Raw genomic sequence first — 12,912 nt, 5'->3', positions numbered from 1 at the left:
CAATAAGTAAATATTCACAGATGGAAGACAAGTTCAAAAATTATGAAAAAAAAAAACCCAGAAATGACAACGTATAGAGCAGTGTTTGGTTGTTTAATTATAAAGCAAACTAGAACAATAGAAAAACAATTTCCATCTTTAGATTTACAAAGATACAACTTAAATCATTAACTACTGATGGAGGTCATATTAGTGATGCATGTCTGAAAACGTAAGCTGGCTAACGTGAGTAATGTTTTCCAAACCAGGCAGCAGTACCATATAGCCCATGGCACATACGTTTCTTACCATGTGACATCAGCTTTCCTCCATTGAGAGGGGAGTTTATGTTTTCTCCTCTTGAACCTGAATAACCTTTGTAATTGCTTCCACTAATAAAATGTGGCAAAGAAGATACTGTGTGACTTGAAAGGCTAGGCCATAACACACAGTAAAGCCTTATCCTTCCCCTGTGCTCTCTCCATCCCTGCCCCTCTTCCTCCTCCCTTCCCTCTCTCCTCTCTTTCCTCTTCTCCCTCCTTCCCCCACCATCCACTTGCAGCCTCATCACTGTCCTGGGCAGAGCGAGGCTCTGAGCTGACAGTGCCCATCAACCACGACACATGCAAAAGGCGATCCATCTACCAGTAATTCATTATGTTATTTCAGGAGGTGGCATAAAAAATAAGTCATCGAGACTTTTTTATAACCTGGTAATGTCTTGGAAAACATTTTACGACTTTACCAAAAGTTGGAGAGAGGGGTGTTTTGGACTAGAAAAAGGCTGAAGGAATCAGCAGATATGTCTCACAATTTCACAAAGAGGAGGAAACTAACGCTCAAGGATTACCATTGCCCAACAATCAAATAATAAAAAGCAAGCAAGCCAGAGTTAGAAATCAGATTGCCTAAATGTGTGTCTACTTTTTTGTCTGCCACATTCCATTGCAGGATAATGCCACACTTGCCCAGATAGGCCAAAGAAAATGACCACTTTCAGTCCTCCAGGATAGATGTCAACTGGCTATGGAATGCTCAGAACAGAGTCATTTTTGGATTCTATTTAATTAATCATACAGCTCTAAATGTGGACTAAGGCTCTGCCTCATGCTATATAGATTGCATCCAGAGCCATTGTTTAAATAATTGAGTGGTTATGGCAATCTTCCTAAATCATTACAAATTATTAAGCAGCATGTGGTACAATTGGGACCAAGAAGGCTCAGGTGTAATAAATGATTGTCCTTTGAGAGAGCCATTTCTTCAAAATAGACAAGTAATTTATTAGGGAAATACAAGAAGCTCCAACTGCAGTAATTAAGCATACTTAAAAATGTTATATACATATAATCTTTTGCTTCCTGTGTGAATTAAAGCCGAAAGCAAAGATCAATTTCCCAAAAAGCGATTGAAAGGATGCAAAAACTTGTTCGTTGACTTATTTATATCTTTATAAAAATAGCAATTATTTTGCATGAAGAATTTCTCATTTTTATTTAAAAGTGTTCACTTAATTTAGATTTTAGAACTTGCATGAAACCAAGAAAAAAAAAACTCAGCAAATTGGAAAAATTCAAAGTAGGACAGTAGTAGAATATTATTGATTGGTATTTTAGGGGAATAAAATAGAAAATAAAAATTTTAAGATCTAGGTAATTTACAAGACAGAAGAATTTTTAAATGAACAGAAGATCAAGAATAATTCTGAAGTTATTCTACGAAAAGCTATAAACCAAAGTCTAGAACATCTTGAGTTTAAGTCTACCTGGCTCTTGAGTTACGCAGAAACTTTGGTCAGGGGTTTAATAAATCTGGTGACATCCTCTATTTCCTTTCTTGGAGCAAACATATAATATGTTTATCGTCTTTTGGCTTTTATATGTGATTTGTGAATCTTTTCCTTTCTGCTGCATTTTATAATCCTGTTTTCTACGTAACCATTGTTTGATTTCATTATGTATGAAGATATGGACAGTTATTTTGAAGAAAATAAGAAACATTATGGTAGCCCTTGTTGATTTCTACACATTACTACTTTTTTCATCAAATATAGAATGACAATAAAGTGAAATTATTCTTAAAGAACCAATTAAACATTCTGAAGTTGAAAAGTACAATAACTGAAATGAAAATATACTAAAGCTCAACCAACAGCAGATCTGAATAGGTGGAAGAATTTGAACATAGGGGATACTCAGTCTGAATGTCACCATTAAAAAGGGCGGAGTAAGAATTAACATTACCTTAGTGCCCTGTAAAGATTTCCTAGACAGGAGAAAGGAACAGAAAGAATATACAAATAAAAATAGTAGCAATTTGCCCAATCTAATTAAAGACATTCATATGTACATCTAAGGAATTCAAAAACCTCCAAGTAGGAGAAACATAAAGAGGTATACACCTCAAAATATCAAAATCTAACTTCAAAAAACAAAGCCAAAGGATTCTTCAGAAGAGGAAGACACAAGAGACTCATGTAAGGAATTCTCTAAACAGTGTTGGTGAACTTTTTAGAGACCAGTGCCCAAACCGCAATGGAAAACCCACTTATTTATTGCAAACTACCAACACTGCATTAAACCTGAACATTGAGGTTTTAGTTTAGAAAAAAATATCATACATTAACATATTTTATCTTAAAAGCATGAAATCAGAGCTTTCAATGATGCAGCTTTTCACTGAAAGGTGAAAAACAAAAGCATGTGGTGTGCTTTTGTTGTTTTGTTGTTTTTTGCACAGTTAATGTGACCTTTGTGCTTGTATGCAGGCTGATAATTTGTGAGACCCTGGCTGAGGGAGACAAAGCGTATATGGACAGAGAGGGCTTTCCCCACTGTGGCATGCGTACCATAGGCTCACGTCTCTGCTCAATAAGATAAATAGGCAATTTCTTTTGGAAGCCGTCTAGGTTAGAAGGTAGAAGGATAGTATATTCAAACTGGAAAAAGAACATGATTGCAAAGAACTCTGTATTCAGGAAAACTTCTCTTCCACATAAGACATCATCTCTACTCTTTTTTTTTTTTTGGTCTTTTTCCTTTTTATCGGTACCAGGGATTGAACTCACGACTGCCTGCTTGCAAGGCAGCCACTTATGCCGCTGAGCTAAATCTCCAGCCCCATCATCTCTACTCTTTCCTTTGGTTCTTTAAACATAGTTTCATTTAGCTCATCTCTTTATTGTAAATTTAAATTTATTTTAATGGACACATAGCATTAAACATTTATGACATGTTATGCGATATTTTGATACATGTATACACAGAATAATGTTTTGATTAGATTAGGCATAGTTAACTCCTCATTTATCACTTTATGGTGGAAATATTTAATACCTGATTTAAAGTCTTTGTCTAGTTATTCCAATATTTGGACTACTAAAGAGGAATTTTCTATTCTTTAGATACATGAGCCAAGTTTCTTATTTATTCAAATGTTTTCTATTGTCTATATGTATAAGCCAGTTTTCTTATTTATTCAAATATTTTGTATTTTTTGTTGAAATTTGACATGTTAAACTGTGTAATGGGACTCTGTAAACATAAATCTTCTCATTCCCCAGTGGTTGCTGCTCTTGCTATTCGTTGTTTGTGTAGTGAATTTTCTATATGGAATTCTGTATTTTGTCTCATGTGTGGTCACTGACATTTCTGCTCAGTTAGGATAGTGGTCAGTTAACAACTGCATGAAGATTTTCCTCAATGGCCTGAACCAGTGACTGTCCTAATCTTTGCCATGAGGCTGTCTGTGCATTCTGAAAAATGCCTTTGTCTCTGCCATGGGCAGCTGAGAATGCTGGGCCTCACTTCTTGCTTGTGCAGAGCCTCAAAATCAACCTGAAGTGAGAGATTTGGACTTTGAGGGGTCTTTCCTGAGAATGTGTGAGGCTGCTGTTGAGGTTATCAAGGACCTATTAGAGGTTATCAGTCCTCTATGGAAATTTCATCTTTCAAATTTTCTTTTTAAGCTTTTGAATTAACCTATTCTTGGAAGGTCTCATTTGTTTTTCTTTCTGTTTTTCCTTTCTCTACCCCATTTTATCCTTACCTCTTTTTTCTCTTTGCAAGGATTCATCTAGTGACAGTAGCAAAAATAGCAGAACAAGGATCTCTGCAAATTCTCTTCTCCATGAAAGCAGTGACAAAACTGGCAAAACACAGAATTAAAGTCTTCAAGACAAAATTAAGCGATGGCTTTTAGCAATCCGGGGAATGTTTATTTGGTTTCACTTGCTATAGTTGAATGAATGTCATTTCTCTCTACAAAAGCTGTAATTGCTTCTTAATGACAGTGCTTCTGGTAGACTTTCAGAGCCTGATAGTCTTATTTATTTTCTCTTTGCTACTTCATTCCTCACTCTTTCTTCAGGTGTCACCCTTTTCCGTTAGAAAGCCCCATCTAGTGCATGGTTCTCCCTCCCTGCACCACTTGCCCTCTATACCCACGCTGCAGCTTCCTGGGATCGGCTGGGGACCGCCATGCTGCAGCAAGGAGGGAACCCTGAACCCGAGGAACTACCTGACAGGGCCAGCGCAGACCCCTGTAATTCTGCCCACATTTGAGGTGCTGATTTCCTATTCAAAGGTACTTTTACCCTCTTACAAGGATGATGGGATAAAGAATTATTCCCTGTTTGTTTCTTCTACATAGAAGTCAGAGTGGCCCACAGAATTCCATGAAAGTGTAGACTTGAAAGAAAAGTTAAAGGTGGTTCAGAGTTTCTGTATCATTGTTGAATTTGAGCTTGGTACCATGTGAAAGTCAAAACACCTGCCTATTAATTTTCTGATTCATATAATAATAACATGCAGTTGGTAACTTTGCAAAACAGAGCATATTAACCCTTATCATCTTGAGTAATTTTTAAAACTCAAATTCCCTCATTTAAAAAGAAATTATCATGCTTGCTTCAACTGCACACTTACTAAAATTGAAACAACTCAGAGAAGATTAGTATGGCCTGTGCAGAAGGGTGATACACAAATTCGTGAAGCATTCCATCTTAAAAAAAGAAAAGAAAAGAACGAAAGAAAGAAGAAATTATTCCCTTTTTAATAAAGAAAGAATGTCAAAATCTGAATATTTTAGTCTTTATTACAGTTATAATACTCAACCTAGGATTCCTATTGCATTGGATTTACTCAGGAGATACTCTCTTAGGTTGATTCTTAGTCTTCATCATGTGGGTGACCATATTTTACTAAGTGGCCCTTGTAGAGCGAATTTTTAAAAACCTGTTTTGTAAGGTGAGTAAATATTCATTAAGTTGATACTTAATAGGAAGTTTCTCTCATGTCACTATGGAAATAAGACATTATGTGTATATAATTGGAGTTTATACCTCTTATTCAGTATTCTGGAAGATTGTAAAAATAATGTTTTCTTCACAAATAATGGTAAATGAACAATCAAAATAAATGGAAATAAATTTCTGCTTTCAAACTTTACTCAAGAATTCACTTTTAAGAAAGCGTGAAAATTTGAATATTCCATTACTAGTGGTAACATCATGATAATAAGTCAACAATTTGTAAACATGCTTCAGTGCATCTGAAGAAATCCACATGCTGTGACATAGTATTAAATCTTATTTTCCACATTTAACAGAAAATATTCATAAATGCATTTTTCCTTTTCCCTTGAAAAATTGAAAATTGTTGGAGGCAATATGTTAATTTAATTGCATTTTATCTTGTGTCTGATTAATCTTGCATACACAAAAAGGGAAACATTTGGGATTACTTTTTATGCTAAATTGATGATAACTCTAAAGAAATCACTGGTATTATTTGAATAAGAATTTTAATCTCTAAATTGAAAAAGACATTAAAACAGATCTTTAGCAGTTTAATAACTAAGGAAGCCATTATCTTATTGGTTTAGAGCACCGTGTATGTTTATAAAGTACTTGACAGAATGAATTTTGGGGGGTAAGTGTCTGGGAAGTATTAATATTTTTCCATCAATTATTATCAGTACTTTAAACCCCTGTGTGTGTGTGTGTGTGTGTGTGTGTGTGTGTGTGTGTATGTGTGTTTGTGTGTGTGTGTGTTTGTCTGGTATTACGGCTGGTGTGTGTGTGGGTATTACGGCTCAGTCTAGATGTTCCTCTAAAGCCTTATGCTTTAGAGGGGGCTTTTAAGGGGTGGATGAATCTAGAATGTGCAGTGCTGGGATCAAGTGTGTGTGATTACTAAACTAGTCCACTCATTGGTTTGGCATAGAGGTGGCTAGGATTACAGGGATGAGTGCTACACACGCCTAGGGCAAGCAGCCTGTATAAAATACAAAGGACAGAAAAAGGGCTAATGTGCTCTGCTGTCCTGCTTGCCATGGACTATTTCTTCTGTGCAATGCCTCTCTTCTGAGCCATCATCTTAGAGCCCGCTGACTATGGACTGCAACCTCTACATACTGTAAGCCAAATAAGCCTTTCCGTCTTTACTTTTGGATATTGAGTATTTTGTCTTGGCAGTGAGAGAAAAGTAACTAAGACACTGAGGATTTAATTCAGGGCTTTCATTCATCTTTATTCCTACTTAAATATCTCTATCTCTATCTCTCTCAATCTCTCTGTCTCTCTCTCTTTCAAGCATAGGTCTCTAAGTTGTTAAATTGCCCAGGCTGGGCTCAATTTGCTCCTGCCTCAGCTTCCCAGTGCGAGGATGACAGGCATGCACCACCATAGCCATCTTAAGCTACTTTGGTATGCAAATTTTAGCCACCTTTCATGAATTTGGTGCCACTGTACGAAATGTGTTCTGAATTAAACTAATCAGTGTCTTTCCTGAAAAAAATTACTAATAACTGTAAAGTAAACTGGAATGCAACTTAACCAACTGAATGATTAGAATTTTAAAAGCAAATTATTTTAAATAGGAAAACATTATTTTCACACATAATAGCTCCAATTCTGTGTGCTCCATATTCAAAATGAGCTGAAAGAAGAATGCTCCCTGAGAGACCATGCCAGCCTAGACCTCAGTAGAGGGTTTCACCATGTGACATCCCCAGAGGCAGTGCTGGGCCGAGTGCACAGCTTTCTGTGGAGCTCACCAAAGGCCAGATGTTGCTACTAGAGTGTTCCAAGGCTTGGCAGCTGGGGTCTTGGCCAGCTCAGGAGATAGCCTTGGGTCCTGTGTCTACTGCTAAAATACGAAATGAAAGGAAGTTGCACAGCAGAGGGTCTAAATGATTCTGAAGAGACAAACAGGAATGGAAAGTAATTCGAAGTAACACTAGCTTTTGGTAAATTTTTGGTTGTCTACAGGATTAAATATGTAGATAATGTCAAAATGGTTGCAAAGCTTGGAATAAATAATTTCTCATTGACCTTAAGTTAATTGTGTCAATCAGTGGAATTATTAGAGAGTGCACAGCCCAGGCTTTGGGGACAAGGGACAACAGAAGGGGGAGGGGGCTGCTGTCTCCTCCCAGATCGCAGCTTCAGAGTGTTTTGGACAGTTCATCCCATTTTTATGAAATCGAGATTTGAAATGTGGAAGCAGCAAGAGTACTATTGCTATGCAAAACTAATGTGATGTATGAATCTGAGTTTGTAAAAGTCTTCTTACTTTTTGGAGTTATAAGTAATAGCTTGATAGCAAGTAACACAGTGGTAATAAGAGCCTTAAAAGAATCATACTTTTAAATTCAACGATCCTACCCCTTAGGAATCTGTTCAAAGAAATGAATCGATTACCAACCAAGTTTTTTTTTTGTTAGAATGTCATCATAAATGTAAAGAGTCAAATACTTAGATAGAAGATGTTACACATGATATTCTGTAGCACTAAAGTAATTTAAGATTATTTAATTGCACAGAAAATAATATGATTCTTATGGGCAGAGAAAACTTTATAGAAAATAATACCCCAATTTAAAAAATCAGAATAGAAAACAACAACAAAAAAGAAACTATCGATTTTTAAATCTGGATAATGGATTAGGTGATTTTTCTGTATTTGTTACCGCTTTGAGTATAAAGATCATGTAAAATATTATGCGAATAGGATTTAAAATAGCACTTTTTTATGACTCAGTAGAATGTAAAAATTAGAAAAAACAAAACAATTTCAGCTTCTTCAAACATGAAACATAGGAAATTCTCAAACTGTTCACAAAAATGATGGGATTTTTGCTCCATGTTTACTGAGAATCTAGCAAAGGGAAATCCAGATACTATTGGTTCAATAAACAATAATATATGAAAAATCAGTTTTTAAACTAAAATATCATCTCTGGATATTTTTAGTCGTGCTGCACTAAGAAAGAATCTCAAAATGGTCAACAATTTCATGCTAAGTGGCTTTTCTTTTCATACGCTGGTTTACTTCACTTAGTCTACGTATTAGCTTTCATTTAGATCACAAATAACTGTCTTTCAAGATCCTTTTTGTGTTCTTTTCTCATACACTAAACACTGAAAATAAGCTCATTCTTATTGGGCTTCTGTTTTGTAGTTGGAGATTTTGAGTATTTGTTATTTTTGTTTGCAATTTTTTTCTTTTGATTCTTGAGAATATTTATCATTGAATTTATATATATATATATATATATATATATATATATATATATATATATATAAACATACCTGGAAACAAATGTATTATAATCTAAGTTAGATGCCCACTTAGGAACCTCTCTGTGTGGGGAAACTGACTCTCAATGGTAGCATCGAGAAAGAGGGAGAAGAGAGAGAGAGAGAGAGAGAGAGAGAGAGAGAGAGAGAGAGAGGTTCAATTTAGTTCTTTTTCTCTCTGAAGAGCATGGCATGAGCTCAGCTGGGCCCCGCATCCTCAGCCCAGCCCTCGGCAGAAGCAGTGAATTCAGCCATAACTGCAGCAGGGTCTGATCATTCTCCTGATGAAATTACACTGATCTAATTTGCACGCTGTGAAGACATTTGGCACTGGCTGGATCTGAGCCTTGACATCTTCATTGGAATTAAAAGTACACTAAGAACTGACATTACGTTTCACATTCTTTTCTGCCAGGCTGTGGCATTTCGTCCTCTTTAAAGGCATTATTTCAAGAACATTTAATTTGGCTTTGATATGCCTGCCATTTTGCCGGGTGGAACATACTGAGCCAGAAAAGCTCAGCTGTAATAAAGTTTGGCACCAACAGCCCACCATATACCTGCACCATCCTGTGCAATTTAATTGGCATTCAGTGGGTTGATAAATGGATTGGCTTAATGAGACAATATACTTGACATATGCAGGACTCTCCTGAGGAATAGGATTCATTTTTTCACTTCACACATCAACATGTTACAGATACCAACACAGTCACCTCCAGCAGTTGTGCTGTCACCAACGGATGCTTCCACTGGCTGACCAATCTCCCAGCATCTCACTCCTGCTCCCTCAGCATCAGCCAAAGCACCGTTTAACATCTCATTGTCTTTTTTGTTTTCCCAGATACAAGGAATAAGATCGCTTCCATGCTTCATTTACCTACATCTGTATTTTCCTAGCAGATCAAATGGCTTTGTGGTCCAAATGGATTAGTTTTATCGCTGTAAAATGAGGACGAGATACAAAACACAAGTAATAACGAAGTCTAGGTGTAACTACTGCCATAGGCAATCGTGTAAAGGAGCAAGGGGTGCCATGCTATCTTCACGAATGTTGGTTTCAAGTGGGAACTAATTACAACAACAAAGAGACACCATTTTTCACTCCGCAGATTAGCAGAGATGAAAAAGAACCATGAGGCTGTGTGTTGGCAGGGAATGGAGAGAACCAGTGCCGCTTGCTCTGCTGGTGGGATTCTAAATTAATACTACTTTCTGGAAGGCAATTGGCAATATGTATGAAAGGCCTTAAAAATGGGCATAGCCTTTCACTAAGCACTGTCACTTCTGAAAATATATCCCGAGGAAATGATGATATCCTAAAGGTAGATTCAGTGATGACCATCAAGTTGATTTGTAATAAGAAAAAAAAAAAAAAAAAAGAAACCATATAGATTTCTTTATAAAAGGAAACAACCTAAACAAAATATGGAACACTGGACATCATTAAAAGGATATGGTAGAAATATTTGTCAGTAAAAAAAAAAGTTCAGTTAATGCCTTTTATGCTAGAAAATTATTATAAGACAATATTGGTTATGTTTTATGAAACATTTTTACATGGGAAAATATACTTATGCTGAAAAGTATCAAGGATGAATATTAAAATAATCACAATGGTAGATGAAATCATTATTTTTCATTTTATCTCTATTTTTAACTTAATGTACTGTTCAGAGAATTTAAGTAAAGTAATATGCTAAATTTCCCACAGAATTTTTCTGACTAAAATACAGTTTTGAAAATCCTTTGCTTTGTATGTCAAATCATGCCTATACAATGGTTCCAAATCATTTAAATAGTCAGTTGGATGGGTGTCCAAATAGCTAAGCTATTTAGACAAGTGAAGTTTCATTCAGCCTCCAGCTTTCTGGGATTTGTCAGTTTACTAGCAATACTATAGTAGTAAAAAGACTAGAGATTGTTAGAACACCACAGACATTTCAAAGGCTGCTAGTCACAATTCCTATTAGGTAGAAACTGGTTGGCTTTTTTTTTTTTTTTCCTTTTCTTTTCTAGAAATCTTGGGAATTTCTAGAAATTTCCAAGATTTCTAGAAATTCCCAAGATTTCTAGAGAAGGATAGAAAAAGACTTCTGAGGATTTAGATCTGAAAACTTACTTATTTAGATTTCTAAAGCCCCCTGGAACCGCTCTGTTCCTGGCTATAAGGATGCAAGGGTACCTTACTTCAAACCTGGTCATGCAAATAGTAAAGGTAATTAGGATGGAAGGAACATGCTTCCAAAGGGAGCTCGGTTCAGACAGCCGCGGTGCTCTGTAAGGTAAGGACCAGCTGCAGGGCCCAGGCAGGACGCAGCGCCTGTGTCAGAAACATCGTGGCAGCTGTGCTGCTGGCGGCCTCTCTGTACCACGCGCCTGGACAGGGCTTGCCTCTGGTTCCCTTCCTGTCCCCGAGGGGCGGATGGTACCCAAAAGCCTCTGCTCCTCCTTGCCACTGGGTGCCAGTTTGATGCTCTCCATTCTGCTCCAAAGGAGGCTCCAACACGCAAATCAGCCCAAGGAAATGAAAAAATGAAACGGTGTGTGACAGTTTCTAATTACTGCATAAAAACAACATATGGAAACTTCATTGTCCATTTCATCCCTCCACACGTACCATCAAGTCAGACTTCTTTTGCTCCATCACTCTCTCGAGCATGGGAGCTGATTTACTCCCATGAAAAGACTATTTTTAAAAACACTTAAATGGACTCATAGTATTTAAAACTGTGTTTAAATATCCGGATCGTGGGGAGGTGTTCATAACCTTGCTCTGTTTCATTTGCTCTTATTGTATGCTAGTTAATTGTATTCCCTGGGGCTGCTCATAACCTGGATGGAAACTGTCCGTTCTTCAAAAGTTTAAATTAACCATCCCTAAGTACCTCTTAGAAATGCTCGAATAAATCCCTAATCACTTATTGGAGGAGGCGGGCGGGTAGATTTCAGCACAGTAGCCTGCTCCAATGTTCTAACGGCATATAAACAATAGGTAGAAAAGAAAAATGAGGCAGACACGATTTATTGACCTAAAAAGGGATAAAATGAATAAAAAGGAAATAACAACAATAACAAAAACATTCATTTAAACACTGTGTTGAATTAGAAAAAGCTGAATTTAAGCCTTGCCTCATTTTTACCTCTGTGATCTTTGCTTCCTGAACTCACCTTTCTAATAGGATTCAGGCTCTCAGACTTCTAAGATGCCTTTCCTCTTTCCTGACTTCTCTGACTACAGAATGACCAAAATACTGTTTGTTTTCTATGTAGGGCCAGACACTGCCTATGAAAGGTTGCTTCTATTTAAATACCAACCTTGCAGCTAAGTTAAAAGTGGAGGCAGGACCACAGAAATAAGACATACATCAACCACCCATTTGATAAATGCAAAACCCTCCAGTTTCTCCTCTCCTCCCCGCTGGCCACAGAAGCACAGTCAGTTAATGAATCAGAAAAAAGCTGGTTACCAGATGTCCTGGCTTATTAACACGAACACCGCATTCTGTAATGGCATTCAGTGAGCAAGCTGTGTGGAACTGGGAGATGGCAGAGAGTGGGTTCTCTCAGATGAGCTTCAGAATGTGGGTGTGCTTTGGTCAGGTGCGAGCAAGGCTGAGCATAGTTCCTGAGAGCCACTGTGGGACATCCTGTCTGGCCTAAGCTTGCTGGGGTCATGGAGCCCCTCTTCAAGGTCACCCCACTTCTCCGTCTTCCTTCTCCCTCTAGTCTGTGCAAAACCACAATATGAACTCTTGTACGTGAAGAAGAAGACAATGGTAATAAAACTTAGGAGCAATGCAAAGGAAAAGCCAATTCTGTGTGATTGGTTTTCACCACGGCTAATTTTCAAGCCACCCATTGTTCAGCTCTGCAGTCTAATTTTATGTTAATATCCTGAAAGTTGTCAAATCTTGGCAAAACCTATGCATAAATTACACAGAAAGTAGCTCACAGGAGGGGGAAAGTAATGACTGTCATGGTTAGCCAAACCCATTAATAGTCTCACAAGCAATAACCCAGGAGCTCTGGTCAACTGCTGCAGACATCTGTGAAACTTTTGCAATTAATATCATCCCCCACCCCGCTTTTTTTTTGTTGTTGGAAGAGGTATCAGCTGTAAAATAGCATGCAACTGACTGATCATTATCAGCCCTGCCAGTAAAGGTTCAGTTATCATCTCATTTGGTTGACCACTGCCCTGCTTTTCACAAAAAGCCACTGGTTTTGAAGCAATGCTATGTTGTGTGTAGAGATTGGTAGTTTTTGGAAGATGCAGCCCAACAATATATGGCAGTTCAAACAATACAAAATAAGACATTTTGGTTTCTAATTCATTTCTAATTTTTTTC

General features: G+C 37.2%; 1 non-coding gene across 1 annotated transcript; it reads left to right on the top strand.

Moving 5' to 3' along the window:
- The first annotated feature begins 4,879 nt into the window (after positions 1-4,879).
- LOC111754230 (U6 spliceosomal RNA) lies at positions 4,880-4,986 on the top strand. The gene has a single exon (XR_002788934.1). It is a non-coding gene; the product is annotated as a U6 spliceosomal RNA (small nuclear RNA).
- Positions 4,987-12,912: the final 7,926 nt, after the last annotated feature.

Source organism: Cavia porcellus, unplaced genomic scaffold, assembly GCF_034190915.1.
Source record: "Cavia porcellus strain 051 isolate PalLab524CR breed Dunkin Hartley unplaced genomic scaffold, mCavPor4.1 scaffold_12, whole genome shotgun sequence".
Classification (NCBI taxonomy): Eukaryota; Metazoa; Chordata; class Mammalia; order Rodentia; family Caviidae; genus Cavia; species Cavia porcellus.
The sequence above is the reverse complement of the archived record's forward strand: the minus strand, read 5'-3'. Positions and strand labels throughout refer to the sequence as shown.